Source organism: Triturus cristatus, chromosome 5_2 (genome assembly GCF_964204655.1).
Source record: "Triturus cristatus chromosome 5_2, aTriCri1.1, whole genome shotgun sequence".
NCBI classification, from domain to species: Eukaryota; Metazoa; Chordata; class Amphibia; order Caudata; family Salamandridae; genus Triturus; species Triturus cristatus.
The window spans coordinates 555587030-555603660 of NC_140588.1; the positions used below are offsets into that span (position 1 = coordinate 555587030).

Sequence of the window (16631 nt, forward strand, 5' to 3'; positions counted from 1 at the left end):
AAAAATGAACTATCTCATTACTGGCCATATAGATGAGAAAGGAAAATAAACTCATGTTTACAATGTGGATGTGAAAGAACAGTTTCTAGGTTCAGCTTCAATATTTATGTTTATGAATAATTGATATGTTCATATTGTCTAACAGCTATCTAGACGGATAAAGCTATGTATGCATCTATACATACTTATGCGTTCATACGCATCAGTATAAAACATTGATATTAGGTTTTTTCTAGACCAAATTCTAAAAAATGAGTTAAACAGTGAATCTCATAATTGTAGTAGGTCCCACCGAGATTTGAACTCGGATCGCTGGATTCAGAGTCCAGAGTGCTAACCATTACACCATGGAACCCTCTCATACAAGAGTGACTTTTCCATTGAGACAAAAGAGAGCGCATCAGTGATGGCCTTCTCTTATATTGATACAAAGATATCTCATTTGAATGGTCATAGTGGATAGAGCTTTAATGTGATTTGATTCTTTTCGCTATATTCTCTATAAAAGTGTTAAATATTCAAATGTTTATCAGAATATAAAAGTTATATCACAATGTTCATCTTTGCCTGTAGCATAATTAAACAGTCTACATTTCCAGACTACAGAAGCAATGTCTCTGTCTCCTGCATGGGTGGCTCCATAGAGCAATGGTTGGCAATTTGGACTTTGCATCCAATGATCCGATTTGAGACCTTGGAGGGACTTTTTTTATTACTCTTGAGCTTTTCCATTTCTTCATCTTTGTTCATTGATAGCTCAAATCCAACACCAGTAGGTTGAAAGAGTCAATTATTGAATGCTTTCAAAATGTCCATCAGCTTGAACAAGTTACATCAATACAAACTTTACAATACTTTGACATCAAATTTCTTCACAAAGTAGTTAGCCATTATAAAATCATATCCTGATTTTCTCAAACGCATTTCAGACGGGTGATTCACAGCATCACTTTTTTAAGCTTTCCTGCTATTGATAAGGCGAAAATAGCACATTTTGAATGAGAAGTTTTCTTCAATCAAACATAGAGGAACCCAAATGATGATCTCATTCAGCTAGTAAAAATGTTGTTTTATATTAGTATGGAAATCGTGAAAAGAAAATGTTTTTCATGCTGATTTACAACAGTTGATCTCCAATCGTAAAATATAAGCTTTTGGTCGGAGGCATCACAGGTACTGATCAAATGCTCATTTTTGAACTTTATTCACAAATCATATGATATGCTTTGTATACATCAACTGTATTGTTGGATCAATAATGAGTAAAAAGTGACTATCTCAATTTCAGGACATATAAAAGAGAAAGAAGTAGAAACTCATGTTTCAAATGCTGAGAGGCAACAACTGTTCATGATTTTCACCTCCACTAATTATATTTATTTTTATAATCTATATGTTTATATTTTCCTATAAATATACAGAGACATATAGCTATATATACAGAGATACATATGTACAGGTTGATTTTTACATGTTTATAAGTAAATGTGATGTTGTTCCAAATAAAACTTCTAAGAACTGAATGGAAAAGAAAATTGTAAAGTTCAGATAAGTCCCACTGAAATTTGTACTCAGATCCCCGTTTTCAGAGTCCAGAGTGCTAACCATGACACCATCCACCCTCCCGTACCAGGGTGAGCTTTCCATTTTGACAGAAGAGATTTGCCTCAGGGGGCAACTTATCTTTCATTGAAAAATATTATCTCACGTAAAAACCACTGTTCAACAGAGTTATAACGTTATTTGAGTCTTTTGGGCAACATCCTTCCCCAACATAGTTCAATATGCAAAAGTTTACCAGAATAGGAAAGCAATCCAATTCAGTTTCTCTTTGACAGTAGAATATTAAAAACTTTGACATTTCCACATTGCTGCAGCAGTTTGCGCTCCTTTCACATGGGCGGTTCCATGGTGTAATGGTTAGCACTTTGGACTTTGAATCCAATGATCCGAGTTCAAATCTCGGTGGGACCATTTTATGACTCTTGACCAAATCATTTTCTTTCAAGTGTATTCATTAATATCACATATCTAATACCGGTAGGGTGAAAAATTAATTTATTGATTATACTCTAAAAGTTTACTAGATGTGAGCAAATAATAGAATTTTTACAATACCTGGAAACTAAATGGCTCAAAATAATGAGAGATTTTACAAACTAACTCTGGTTTCTCAAACTCATCACAGGGGCCTGATGCACGACATTACTTTTTAAAATCTTACTGTTATTGATAAGGGGAACAAGGAACTTTTTAATTGCAAAGCGTTCATTAAAACAAAACTTGAGGAGCCAAACTTTGTATTACGGTGACCGAAGATGTGCAGTTTGAATAATAATCTTGAAATTCAGACGTACAAAGATTTTACACACTGATTTTCAACAGTAATTCCACAACCAATAAAGTTGAATCTTTTGAAAGACATGTCAAAGGTGTGAATCTGAAATTCACTTTCAAAGAAATTCACAATGAAATGCACTGTGTAAGTCCAGCATGTTGTCAGCTAAGAAATCAGCAAAAATGAACTATCTCATTACTGGCCATATAGATGAGAAAGGAAAATAAACTCATGTTTACAATGTGGATGTGAAAGAACAGTTTCTAGGTTCAGCTTCAATATTTATGTTTATGAATAATTGATATGTTCATATTGTCTAACAGCTATCTAGACGGATAAAGCTATGTATGCATCTATACATACTTATGCGTTCATACGCATCAGTATAAAACATTGATATTAGGTTTTTTCTAGACCAAATTCTAAAAAATGAGTTAAACAGTGAATCTCATAATTGTAGTAGGTCCCACCGAGATTTGAACTCGGATCACTGGATTCAGAGTCCAGAGTGCTAACCATTACACCATGGAACCCTCTCACACAAGAGTGACTTTTCCATTGAGACAAAAGAGAGCGCATCAGTGATGGCCTTCTCTTATATTGATACAAAGATATCTCATTTGAATGGTCATAGTGGATAGAGCTTTAATGTGATTTGATTCTTTTCGCTATATTCTCTATAAAAGTGTTAAATATTCAAATGTTTATCAGAATATAAAAGTTATATCACAATGTTCATCTTTGCCTGTAGCATAATTAAACAGTCTACATTTCCAGACTACTGAAGCAATGTCTCTGTCTCCTGCATGGGTGGCTCCATAGAGCAATGGTTGGCAATTTGGACTTTGCATCCAATGATCCGATTTGAGACCTTGGAGGGACTTTTTTTATTACTCTTGAGCTTTTCCATTTCTTCATCTTTGTTCATTGATAGCTCAAATCCAACACCAGTAGGTTGAAAGAGTCAATTATTGAATGCTTTCAAAATGTCCATCAGCTTGAACAAGTTACATCAATACAAACTTTACAATACTTTGACATCAAATTTCTTCACAAAGTAGTTAGCCTTTATAAAATCATATCCTGATTTTCTCAAACGCATTTCAGACGGGTGATTCACAGCATCACTTTTTTAAGCTTTCCTGCTATTGATAAGGCGAAAATAGCACATTTTGAATGAGAAGTTTAGTTCAATCAAACACAGAGGAACCCAAATGATGATCTCATTCAGCTAGTAAAAATGTTGTTTTATATTAGTATGGAAATCGTGAAAAGAAAATGTTTTTCATGCTGATTTACAACAGTTGATCTCCAATCGTAAAATATAAGCTTTTGGTCGGAGGCATCACAGGTACTGATCAAATTCTCATTTTTGAACTTTATTCACAAATCATATGATATGCTTTGTATACATCAACTGTATTGTTGGATCAATAATGAGTAAAAAGTGACTATCTCAATTTCAGGACATATAAAAGAGAAAGAAGTAGAAACTCATGTTTCAAATGCTGAGAGGCAACAACTGTTCATGATTTTCACCTCCACTAATTATATTTATTTTTATAATCTATATGTTTATATTTTCCTATAAATATACAGAGACATATAGCTATATATACAGAGATACATATGTACAGGTTGATTTTTACATGTTTATAAGTAAATGTGATGTTGTTCCAAATAAAACTTCTAAGAACTGAATGGAAAAGAAAATTGTAAAGTTCAGATAAGTCCCACTGAAATTTGTACTCAGATCCCCGTTTTCAGAGTCCAGAGTGCTAACCATGACACCATCCACCCTCCCGTACCAGGGTGAGCTTTCCATTTTGACAGAAGAGATTTGCCTCAGGGGGCAACTTATCTTTCATTGAAAAATATTATCTCACGTAAAAACCACTGTTCAACAGAGTTATAACGTTATTTGAGTCTTTTGGGCAACATCCTTCCCCAACATAGTTCAATATGCAAAAGTTTACCAGAATAGGAAAGCAATCCAATTCAGTTTCTCTTTGACAGTAGAATATTAAAAACTTTGACATTTCCACATTGCTGCAGCAGTTTGTGCTCCTTTCACATGGGAGGTTCCATGGTGTAATGGTTAGCACTTTGGACTTTGAATCCAATGATCCGAGTTCAAATCTCGGTGGGACCATTTTATGACTCTTGACCAAATCATTTTCTTTCAAGTGTATTCATTAATATCACATATCTAATACCGGTAGGGTGAAAAATTAATTTATTGATTATACTCTAAAAGTTTACTAGATGTGAGCAAATAATAGAATTTTTACAATACCTGGAAACTAAATGGCTCAAAATAATGAGAGATTTTACAAACTCACTCTGGTTTCTCAAACTCATCACAGGGGCCTGATGCACGACATTACTTTTTAAAATCTTACTGTTATTGATAAGGGGAACAAGGAACTTTTTAATTGCAAAGCGTTCATTAAAACAAAACTTGAGGAGCCAAACTTTGTATTACGGTGACCGAAGATGTGCAGTTTGAATAATAATCTTGAAATTCAGACGTACAAAGATTTTACACACTGATTTTCAACAGTAATTCCACAACCAATAAAGTTGAATCTTTTGAAAGACATGTCAAAGGTGTGAATCTGAAATTCACTTTCAAAGAAATTCACAATGAAATGCACTGTGTAAGTCCAGCATGTTGTCAGCTAAGAAATCAGCAAAAATGAACTATCTCATTACTGGCCATATAGATGAGAAAGGAAAATAAACTCATGTTTACAATGTGGATGTGAAAGAACAGTTTCTAGGTTCAGCATCAATATTTATGTTTATGAATAATTGATATGTTCATATTGTCTAACAGCTATCTAGACGGATAAAGCTATGTATGCATCTATACATACTTATGCGTTCATACACATCAGTATAAAACATTGATATTAGGTTTTTTCTAGACCAAATTCTAAAAAATGAGTTAAACAGTGAATCTCATAATTGTAGTAGGTCCCACCGAGATTTGAACTCGGATCGCTGGATTCAGAGTCCAGAGTGCTAACCATTACACCATGGAACCCTCTCACACAAGAGTGACTTTTCCATTGAGACAAAAGAGAGCGCATCAGTGATGGCCTTCTCTTATATTGATACAAAGATATCTCATTTGAATGGTCATAGTGGATAGAGCTTTAATGTGATTTGATTCTTTTCGCTATATTCTCTATAAAAGTGTTAAATATTCAAATGTTTATCAGAATATAAAAGTTATATCACAATGTTCATCTTTGCCTGTAGCATAATTAAACAGTCTACATTTCCAGACTACAGAAGCAATGTCTCTGTCTCCTGCATGGGTAGCTCCATAGAGCAATGGTTGGCAATTTGGACTTTGCATCCAATGATCCGATTTGAGACCTTGGAGGGACTTTTTTTATTACTCTTGAGCTTTTCCATTTCTTCATCTTTGTTCATTGATAGCTCAAATCCAACACCAGTAGGTTGAAAGAGTCAATTATTGAATGCTTTCAAAATGTCCATCAGCTTGAACAAGTTACATCAATACAAACTTTACAATACTTTGACATCAAATTTCTTCACAAAGTAGTTAGCCATTATAAAATCATATCCTGATTTTCTCAAACGCATTTCAGACGGGTGATTCACAGCATCACTTTTTTAAGCTTTCCTGCTATTGATAAGGCGAAAATAGCACATTTTGAATGAGAAGTTTTCTTCAATCAAACATAGAGGAACCCAAATGATGATCTCATTCAGCTAGTAAAAATGTTGTTTTATATTAGTATGGAAATCGTGAAAAGAAAATGTTTTTCATGCTGATTTACAACAGTTGATCTCCAATCGTAAAATATAAGCTTTTGGTCGGAGGCATCACAGGTACTGATCAAATTCTCATTTTTGAACTTTATTCACAAATCATATGATATGCTTTGTATACATCAACTGTATTGTTGGATCAATAATGAGTAAAAAGTGACTATCTCAATTTCAGGACATATAAAAGAGAAAGAAGTAGAAACTCATGTTTCAAATGCTGAGAGGCAACAACTGTTCATGATTTTCACCTCCACTAATTATATTTATTTTTATAATCTATATGTTTATATTTTCCTATAAATATACAGAGACATATAGCTATATATACAGAGATACATATGTACAGGTTGATTTTTACATGTTTATAAGTAAATGTGATGTTGTTCCAAATAAAACTTCTAAGAACTGAATGGAAAAGAAAATTGTAAAGTTCAGATAAGTCCCACTGAAATTTGTACTCAGATCCCCGTTTTCAGAGTCCAGAGTGCTAACCATGACACCATCCACCCTCCCGTACCAGGGTGAGCTTTCCATTTTGACAGAAGAGATTTGCCTCAGGGGGCAACTTATCTTTCATTGAAAAATATTATCTCACGTAAAAACCACTGTTCAACAGAGTTATAACGTTATTTGAGTCTTTTGGGCAACATCCTTCCCCAACATAGTTCAATATGCAAAAGTTTACCAGAATAGGAAAGCAATCCAATTCAGTTTCTCTTTGACAGTAGAATATTAAAAACTTTGACATTTCCACATTGCTGCAGCAGTTTGTGCTCCTTTCACATGGGAGGTTCCATGGTGTAATGGTTAGCACTTTGGACTTTGAATCCAATGATCCGAGTTCAAATCTCGGTGGGACCATTTTATGACTCTTGACCAAATCATTTTCTTTCAAGTGTATTCATTAATATCACATATCTAATACCGGTAGGGTGAAAAATTAATTTATTGATTATACTCTAAAAGTTTACTAGATGTGAGCAAATAATAGAATTTTTACAATACCTGGAAACTAAATGGCTCAAAATAATGAGAGATTTTACAAACTCACTCTGGTTTCTCAAACTCATCACAGGGGCCTGATGCACGACATTACTTTTTAAAATCTTACTGTTATTGATAAGGGGAACAAGGAACTTTTTAATTGCAAAGCGTTCATTAAAACAAAACTTGAGGAGCCAAACTTTGTATTACGGTGACCGAAGATGTGCAGTTTGAATAATAATCTTGAAATTCAGACGTACAAAGATTTTACACACTGATTTTCAACAGTAATTCCACAACCAATAAAGTTGAATCTTTTGAAAGACATGTCAAAGGTGTGAATCTGAAATTCACTTTCAAAGAAATTCACAATGAAATGCACTGTGTAAGTCCAGCATGTTGTCAGCTAAGAAATCAGCAAAAATGAACTATCTCATTACTGGCCATATAGATGAGAAAGGAAAATAAACTCATGTTTACAATGTGGATGTGAAAGAACAGTTTCTAGGTTCAGCATCAATATTTATGTTTATGAATAATTGATATGTTCATATTGTCTAACAGCTATCTAGACGGATAAAGCTATGTATGCATCTATACATACTTATGCGTTCATACACATCAGTATAAAACATTGATATTAGGTTTTTTCTAGACCAAATTCTAAAAAATGAGTTAAACAGTGAATCTCATAATTGTAGTAGGTCCCACCGAGATTTGAACTCGGATCGCTGGATTCAGAGTCCAGAGTGCTAACCATTACACCATGGAACCCTCTCACACAAGAGTGACTTTTCCATTGAGACAAAAGAGAGCGCATCAGTGATGGCCTTCTCTTATATTGATACAAAGATATCTCATTTGAATGGTCATAGTGGATAGAGCTTTAATGTGATTTGATTCTTTTCGCTATATTCTCTATAAAAGTGTTAAATATTCAAATGTTTATCAGAATATAAAAGTTATATCACAATGTTCATCTTTGCCTGTAGCATAATTAAACAGTCTACATTTCCAGACTACAGAAGCAATGTCTCTGTCTCCTGCATGGGTAGCTCCATAGAGCAATGGTTGGCAATTTGGACTTTGCATCCAATGATCCGATTTGAGACCTTGGAGGGACTTTTTTTATTACTCTTGAGCTTTTCCATTTCTTCATCTTTGTTCATTGATAGCTCAAATCCAACACCAGTAGGTTGAAAGAGTCAATTATTGAATGCTTTCAAAATGTCCATCAGCTTGAACAAGTTACATCAATACAAACTTTACAATACTTTGACATCAAATTTCTTCACAAAGTAGTTAGCCATTATAAAATCATATCCTGATTTTCTCAAACGCATTTCAGACGGGTGATTCACAGCATCACTTTTTTAAGCTTTCCTGCTATTGATAAGGCGAAAATAGCACATTTTGAATGAGAAGTTTTCTTCAATCAAACATAGAGGAACCCAAATGATGATCTCATTCAGCTAGTAAAAATGTTGTTTTATATTAGTATGGAAATCGTGAAAAGAAAATGTTTTTCATGCTGATTTACAACAGTTGATCTCCAATCGTAAAATATAAGCTTTTGGTCGGAGGCATCACAGGTACTGATCAAATTCTCATTTTTGAACTTTATTCACAAATCATATGATATGCTTTGTATACATCAACTGTATTGTTGGATCAATAATGAGTAAAAAGTGACTATCTCAATTTCAGGACATATAAAAGAGAAAGAAGTAGAAACTCATGTTTCAAATGCTGAGAGGCAACAACTGTTCATGATTTTCACCTCCACTAATTATATTTATTTTTATAATCTATATGTTTATATTTTCCTATAAATATACAGAGACATATAGCTATATATACAGAGATACATATGTACAGGTTGATTTTTACATGTTTATAAGTAAATGTGATGTTGTTCCAAATAAAACTTCTAAGAACTGAATGGAAAAGAAAATTGTAAAGTTCAGATAAGTCCCACTGAAATTTGTACTCAGATCCCCGTTTTCAGAGTCCAGAGTGCTAACCATGACACCATCCACCCTCCCGTACCAGGGTGAGCTTTCCATTTTGACAGAAGAGATTTGCCTCAGGGGGCAACTTATCTTTCATTGAAAAATATTATCTCACGTAAAAACCACTGTTCAACAGAGTTATAACGTTATTTGAGTCTTTTGGGCAACATCCTTCCCCAACATAGTTCAATATGCAAAAGTTTACCAGAATAGGAAAGCAATCCAATTCAGTTTCTCTTTGACAGTAGAATATTAAAAACTTTGACATTTCCACATTGCTGCAGCAGTTTGCGCTCCTTTCACATGGGAGGTTCCATGGTGTAATGGTTAGCACTTTGGACTTTGAATCCAATGATCCGAGTTCAAATCTCGGTGGGACCATTTTATGACTCTTGACCAAATCATTTTCTTTCAAGTGTATTCATTAATATCACATATCTAATACCGGTAGGGTGAAAAATTAATTTATTGATTATACTCTAAAAGTTTACTAGATGTGAGCAAATAATAGAATTTTTACAATACCTGGAAACTAAATGGCTCAAAATAATGAGAGATTTTACAAACTCACTCTGGTTTCTCAAACTCATCACAGGGGCCTGATGCACGACATTACTTTTTAAAATCTTACTGTTATTGATAAGGGGAACAAGGAACTTTTTAATTGCAAAGCGTTCATTAAAACAAAACTTGAGGAGCCAAACTTTGTATTACGGTGACCGAAGATGTGCAGTTTGAATAATAATCTTGAAATTCAGACGTACAAAGATTTTACACACTGATTTTCAACAGTAATTCCACAACCAATAAAGTTGAATCTTTTGAAAGACATGTCAAAGGTGTGAATCTGAAATTCACTTTCAAAGAAATTCACAATGAAATGCACTGTGTAAGTCCAGCATGTTGTCAGCTAAGAAATCAGCAAAAATGAACTATCTCATTACTGGCCATATAGATGAGAAAGGAAAATAAACTCATGTTTACAATGTGGATGTGAAAGAACAGTTTCTAGGTTCAGCATCAATATTTATGTTTATGAATAATTGATATGTTCATATTGTCTAACAGCTATCTAGACGGATAAAGCTATGTATGCATCTATACATACTTATGCGTTCATACGCATCAGTATAAAACATTGATATTAGGTTTTTTCTAGACCAAATTCTAAAAAATGAGTTAAACAGTGAATCTCATAATTGTAGTAGGTCCCACCGAGATTTGAACTCGGATCGCTGGATTCAGAGTCCAGAGTGCTAACCATTACACCATGGAACCCTCTCACACAAGAGTGACTTTTCCATTGAGACAAAAGAGAGCGCATCAGTGATGGCCTTCTCTTATATTGATACAAAGATATCTCATTTGAATGGTCATAGTGGATAGAGCTTTAATGTGATTTGATTCTTTTCGCTATATTCTCTATAAAAGTGTTAAATATTCAAATGTTTATCAGAATATAAAAGTTATATCACAATGTTCATCTTTGCCTGTAGCATAATTAAACAGTATACATTTCCAGACTACAGAAGCAATGTCTCTGTCTCCTGCATGGGTAGCTCCATAGAGCAATGGTTGGCAATTTGGACTTTGCATCCAATGATCCGATTTGAGACCTTGGAGGGACTTTTTTTATTACTCTTGAGCTTTTCCATTTCTTCATCTTTGTTCATTGATAGCTCAAATCCAACACCAGTAGGTTGAAAGAGTCAATTATTGAATGCTTTCAAAATGTCCATCAGCTTGAACAAGTTACATCAATACAAACTTTACAATACTTTGACATCAAATTTCTTCACAAAGTAGTTAGCCATTATAAAATCATATCCTGATTTTCTCAAACGCATTTCAGACGGGTGATTCACAGCATCACTTTTTTAAGCTTTCCTGCTATTGATAAGGCGAAAATAGCACATTTTGAATGAGAAGTTTTCTTCAATCAAACATAGAGGAACCCAAATGATGATCTCATTCAGCTAGTAAAAATGTTGTTTTATATTAGTATGGAAATCGTGAAAAGAAAATGTTTTTCATGCTGATTTACAACAGTTGATCTCCAATCGTAAAATATAAGCTTTTGGTCGGAGGCATCACAGGTACTGATCAAATTCTCATTTTTGAACTTTATTCACAAATCATATGATATGCTTTGTATACATCAACTGTATTGTTGGATCAATAATGAGTAAAAAGTGACTATCTCAATTTCAGGACATATAAAAGAGAAAGAAGTAGAAACTCATGTTTCAAATGCTGAGAGGCAACAACTGTTCATGATTTTCACCTCCACTAATTATATTTATTTTTATAATCTATATGTTTATATTTTCCTATAAATATACAGAGACATATAGCTATATATACAGAGATACATATGTACAGGTTGATTTTTACATGTTTATAAGTAAATGTGATGTTGTTCCAAATAAAACTTCTAAGAACTGAATGGAAAAGAAAATTGTAAAGTTCAGATAAGTCCCACTGAAATTTGTACTCAGATCCCCGTTTTCAGAGTCCAGAGTGCTAACCATGACACCATCCACCCTCCCGTACCAGGGTGAGCTTTCCATTTTGACAGAAGAGATTTGCCTCAGGGGGCAACTTATCTTTCATTGAAAAATATTATCTCACGTAAAAACCACTGTTCAACAGAGTTATAACGTTATTTGAGTCTTTTGGGCAACATCCTTCCCCAACATAGTTCAATATGCAAAAGTTTACCAGAATAGGAAAGCAATCCAATTCAGTTTCTCTTTGACAGTAGAATATTAAAAACTTTGACATTTCCACATTGCTGCAGCAGTTTGCGCTCCTTTCACATGGGAGGTTCCATGGTGTAATGGTTAGCACTTTGGACTTTGAATCCAATGATCCGAGTTCAAATCTCGGTGGGACCATTTTATGACTCTTGACCAAATCATTTTCTTTCAAGTGTATTCATTAATATCACATATCTAATACCGGTAGGGTGAAAAATTAATTTATTGATTATACTCTAAAAGTTTACTAGATGTGAGCAAATAATAGAATTTTTACAATACCTGGAAACTAAATGGCTCAAAATAATGAGAGATTTTACAAACTCACTCTGGTTTCTCAAACTCATCACAGGGGCCTGATGCACGACATTACTTTTTAAAATCTTACTGTTATTGATAAGGGGAACAAGGAACTTTTTAATTGCAAAGCGTTCATTAAAACAAAACTTGAGGAGCCAAACTTTGTATTACGGTGACCGAAGATGTGCAGTTTGAATAATAATCTTGAAATTCAGACGTACAAAGATTTTACACACTGATTTTCAACAGTAATTCCACAACCAATAAAGTTGAATCTTTTGAAAGACATGTCAAAGGTGTGAATCTGAAATTCACTTTCAAAGAAATTCACAATGAAATGCACTGTGTAAGTCCAGCATGTTGTCAGCTAAGAAATCAGCAAAAATGAACTATCTCATTACTGGCCATATAGATGAGAAAGGAAAATAAACTCATGTTTACAATGTGGATGTGAAAGAACAGTTTCTAGGTTCAGCATCAATATTTATGTTTATGAATAATTGATATGTTCATATTGTCTAACAGCTATCTAGACGGATAAAGCTATGTATGCATCTATACATACTTATGCGTTCATACGCATCAGTATAAAACATTGATATTAGGTTTTTTCTAGACCAAATTCTAAAAAATGAGTTAAACAGTGAATCTCATAATTGTAGTAGGTCCCACCGAGATTTGAACTCGGATCGCTGGATTCAGAGTCCAGAGTGCTAACCATTACACCATGGAACCCTCTCACACAAGAGTGACTTTTCCATTGAGACAAAAGAGAGCGCATCAGTGATGGCCTTCTCTTATATTGATACAAAGATATCTCATTTGAATGGTCATAGTGGATAGAGCTTTAATGTGATTTGATTCTTTTCGCTATATTCTCTATAAAAGTGTTAAATATTCAAATGTTTATCAGAATATAAAAGTTATATCACAATGTTCATCTTTGCCTGTAGCATAATTAAACAGTATACATTTCCAGACTACAGAAGCAATGTCTCTGTCTCCTGCATGGGTAGCTCCATAGAGCAATGGTTGGCAATTTGGACTTTGCATCCAATGATCCGATTTGAGACCTTGGAGGGACTTTTTTTATTACTCTTGAGCTTTTCCATTTCTTCATCTTTGTTCATTGATAGCTCAAATCCAACACCAGTAGGTTGAAAGAGTCAATTATTGAATGCTTTCAAAATGTCCATCAGCTTGAACAAGTTACATCAATACAAACTTTACAATACTTTGACATCAAATTTCTTCACAAAGTAGTTAGCCATTATAAAATCATATCCTGATTTTCTCAAACGCATTTCAGACGGGTGATTCACAGCATCACTTTTTTAAGCTTTCCTGCTATTGATAAGGCGAAAATAGCACATTTTGAATGAGAAGTTTTCTTCAATCAAACATAGAGGAACCCAAATGATGATCTCATTCAGCTAGTAAAAATGTTGTTTTATATTAGTATGGAAATCGTGAAAAGAAAATGTTTTTCATGCTGATTTACAACAGTTGATCTCCAATCGTAAAATATAAGCTTTTGGTCGGAGGCATCACAGGTACTGATCAAATTCTCATTTTTGAACTTTATTCACAAATCATATGATATGCTTTGTATACATCAACTGTATTGTTGGATCAATAATGAGTAAAAAGTGACTATCTCAATTTCAGGACATATAAAAGAGAAAGAAGTAGAAACTCATGTTTCAAATGCTGAGAGGCAACAACTGTTCATGATTTTCACCTCCACTAATTATATTTATTTTTATAATCTATATGTTTATATTTTCCTATAAATATACAGAGACATATAGCTATATATACAGAGATACATATGTACAGGTTGATTTTTACATGTTTATAAGTAAATGTGATGTTGTTCCAAATAAAACTTCTAAGAACTGAATGGAAAAGAAAATTGTAAAGTTCAGATAAGTCCCACTGAAATTTGTACTCAGATCCCCGTTTTCAGAGTCCAGAGTGCTAACCATGACACCATCCACCCTCCCGTACCAGGGTGAGCTTTCCATTTTGACAGAAGAGATTTGCCTCAGGGGGCAACTTATCTTTCATTGAAAAATATTATCTCACGTAAAAACCACTGTTCAACAGAGTTATAACGTTATTTGAGTCTTTTGGGCAACATCCTTCCCCAACATAGTTCAATATGCAAAAGTTTACCAGAATAGGAAAGCAATCCAATTCAGTTTCTCTTTGACAGTAGAATATTAAAAACTTTGACATTTCCACATTGCTGCAGCAGTTTGTGCTCCTTTCACATGGGAGGTTCCATGGTGTAATGGTTAGCACTTTGGACTTTGAATCCAATGATCCGAGTTCAAATCTCGGTGGGACCATTTTATGACTCTTGACCAAATCATTTTCTTTCAAGTGTATTCATTAATATCACATATCTAATACCGGTAGGGTGAAAAATTAATTTATTGATTATACTCTAAAAGTTTACTAGATGTGAGCAAATAATAGAATTTTTACAATACCTGGAAACTAAATGGCTCAAAATAATGAGAGATTTTACAAACTCACTCTGGTTTCTCAAACTCATCACAGGGGCCTGATGCACGACATTACTTTTTAAAATCTTACTGTTATTGATAAGGGGAACAAGGAACTTTTTAATTGCAAAGCGTTCATTAAAACAAAACTTGAGGAGCCAAACTTTGTATTACGGTGACCGAAGATGTGCAGTTTGAATAATAATCTTGAAATTCAGACGTACAAAGATTTTACACACTGATTTTCAACAGTAATTCCACAACCAATAAAGTTGAATCTTTTGAAAGACATGTCAAAGGTGTGAATCTGAAATTCACTTTCAAAGAAATTCACAATGAAATGCACTGTGTAAGTCCAGCATGTTGTCAGCTAAGAAATCAGCAAAAATGAACTATCTCATTACTGGCCATATAGATGAGAAAGGAAAATAAACTCATGTTTACAATGTGGATGTGAAAGAACAGTTTCTAGGTTCAGCATCAATATTTATGTTTATGAATAATTGATATGTTCATATTGTCTAACAGCTATCTAGACGGATAAAGCTATGTATGCATCTATACATACTTATGCGTTCATACGCATCAGTATAAAACATTGATATTAGGTTTTTTCTAGACCAAATTCTAAAAAATGAGTTAAACAGTGAATCTCATAATTGTAGTAGGTCCCACCGAGATTTGAACTCGGATCGCTGGATTCAGAGTCCAGAGTGCTAACCATTACACCATGGAACCCTCTCACACAAGAGTGACTTTTCCATTGAGACAAAAGAGAGCGCATCAGTGATGGCCTTCTCTTATATTGATACAAAGATATCTCATTTGAATGGTCATAGTGGATAGAGCTTTAATGTGATTTGATTCTTTTCGCTATATTCTCTATAAAAGTGTTAAATATTCAAATGTTTATCAGAATATAAAAGTTATATCACAATGTTCATCTTTGCCTGTAGCATAATTAAACAGTCTACATTTCCAGACTACAGAAGCAATGTCTCTGTCTCCTGCATGGGTAGCTCCATAGAGCAATGGTTGGCAATTTGGACTTTGCATCCATTGATCCGATTTGAGACCTTGGAGGGACTTTTTTTATTACTCTTGAGCTTTTCCATTTCTTCATCTTTGTTCATTGATAGCTCAAATCCAACACCAGTAGGTTGAAAGAGTCAATTATTGAATGCTTTCAAAATGTCCATCAGCTTGAACAAGTTACATCAATACAAACTTTACAATACTTTGACATCAAATTTCTTCACAAAGTAGTTAGCCATTATAAAATCATATCCTGATTTTCTCAAACGCATTTCAGACGGGTGATTCACAGCATCACTTTTTTAAGCTTTCCTGCTATTGATAAGGCGAAAATAGCACATTTTGAATGAGAAGTTTTCTTCAATCAAACATAGAGGAACCCAAATGATGATCTCATTCAGCTAGTAAAAATGTTGTTTTATATTAGTATGGAAATCGTGAAAAGAAAATGTTTTTCATGCTGATTTACAACAGTTGATCTCCAATCGTAAAATATAAGCTTTTGGTCGGAGGCATCACAGGTACTGATCAAATTCTCATTTTTGAACTTTATTCACAAATCATATGATATGCTTTGTATACATCAACTGTATTGTTGGATCAATAATGAGTAAAAAGTGACTATCTCAATTTCAGGACATATAAAAGAGAAAGAAGTAGAAACTCATGTTTCAAATGCTGAGAGGCAACAACTGTTCATGATTTTCACCTCCACTAATTATATTTATTTTTATAATCTATATGTTTATATTTTCCTATAAATATACAGAGACATATAGCTATATATACAGAGATACATATGTACAGGTTGATTTTTACATGTTTATAAGTAAATGTGATGTTGTTCCAAATAAAACTTCTAAGAACTGAATGGAAAAGAAAA

General features: G+C 33.7%; 13 non-coding genes across 13 annotated transcripts; 6 read left to right on the forward strand and 7 right to left on the reverse strand.

Moving 5' to 3' along the window:
* Positions 1–283: 283 nt before the first annotated feature.
* On the reverse strand, positions 284–355 carry TRNAQ-CUG (transfer RNA glutamine (anticodon CUG)). Its single transcript has one exon. It is a non-coding gene; the product is annotated as a tRNA-Gln (tRNA).
* Positions 356–1902: 1547 nt separating this feature from the next.
* Positions 1903–1974, forward strand: TRNAQ-UUG (transfer RNA glutamine (anticodon UUG)). The gene has a single exon. It is a non-coding gene; the product is annotated as a tRNA-Gln (tRNA).
* An 825-nt stretch (positions 1975–2799) lies between these two features.
* TRNAQ-CUG (transfer RNA glutamine (anticodon CUG)) lies at positions 2800–2871 on the reverse strand. Its single transcript has one exon. It is a non-coding gene; the product is annotated as a tRNA-Gln (tRNA).
* A 1547-nt stretch (positions 2872–4418) lies between these two features.
* Positions 4419–4490, forward strand: TRNAQ-UUG (transfer RNA glutamine (anticodon UUG)). Its single transcript has one exon. It is a non-coding gene; the product is annotated as a tRNA-Gln (tRNA).
* Positions 4491–5315: 825 nt separating this feature from the next.
* Positions 5316–5387, reverse strand: TRNAQ-CUG (transfer RNA glutamine (anticodon CUG)). The gene has a single exon. It is a non-coding gene; the product is annotated as a tRNA-Gln (tRNA).
* A 1547-nt stretch (positions 5388–6934) lies between these two features.
* Positions 6935–7006, forward strand: TRNAQ-UUG (transfer RNA glutamine (anticodon UUG)). Its single transcript has one exon. It is a non-coding gene; the product is annotated as a tRNA-Gln (tRNA).
* An 825-nt stretch (positions 7007–7831) lies between these two features.
* TRNAQ-CUG (transfer RNA glutamine (anticodon CUG)) lies at positions 7832–7903 on the reverse strand. The gene has a single exon. It is a non-coding gene; the product is annotated as a tRNA-Gln (tRNA).
* A 1547-nt stretch (positions 7904–9450) lies between these two features.
* Positions 9451–9522, forward strand: TRNAQ-UUG (transfer RNA glutamine (anticodon UUG)). The gene has a single exon. It is a non-coding gene; the product is annotated as a tRNA-Gln (tRNA).
* Positions 9523–10347: 825 nt separating this feature from the next.
* Positions 10348–10419, reverse strand: TRNAQ-CUG (transfer RNA glutamine (anticodon CUG)). The gene has a single exon. It is a non-coding gene; the product is annotated as a tRNA-Gln (tRNA).
* A 1547-nt stretch (positions 10420–11966) lies between these two features.
* TRNAQ-UUG (transfer RNA glutamine (anticodon UUG)) lies at positions 11967–12038 on the forward strand. Its single transcript has one exon. It is a non-coding gene; the product is annotated as a tRNA-Gln (tRNA).
* An 825-nt stretch (positions 12039–12863) lies between these two features.
* Positions 12864–12935, reverse strand: TRNAQ-CUG (transfer RNA glutamine (anticodon CUG)). The gene has a single exon. It is a non-coding gene; the product is annotated as a tRNA-Gln (tRNA).
* Positions 12936–14482: 1547 nt separating this feature from the next.
* Positions 14483–14554, forward strand: TRNAQ-UUG (transfer RNA glutamine (anticodon UUG)). Its single transcript has one exon. It is a non-coding gene; the product is annotated as a tRNA-Gln (tRNA).
* Positions 14555–15379: 825 nt separating this feature from the next.
* On the reverse strand, positions 15380–15451 carry TRNAQ-CUG (transfer RNA glutamine (anticodon CUG)). Its single transcript has one exon. It is a non-coding gene; the product is annotated as a tRNA-Gln (tRNA).
* Positions 15452–16631: the final 1180 nt, after the last annotated feature.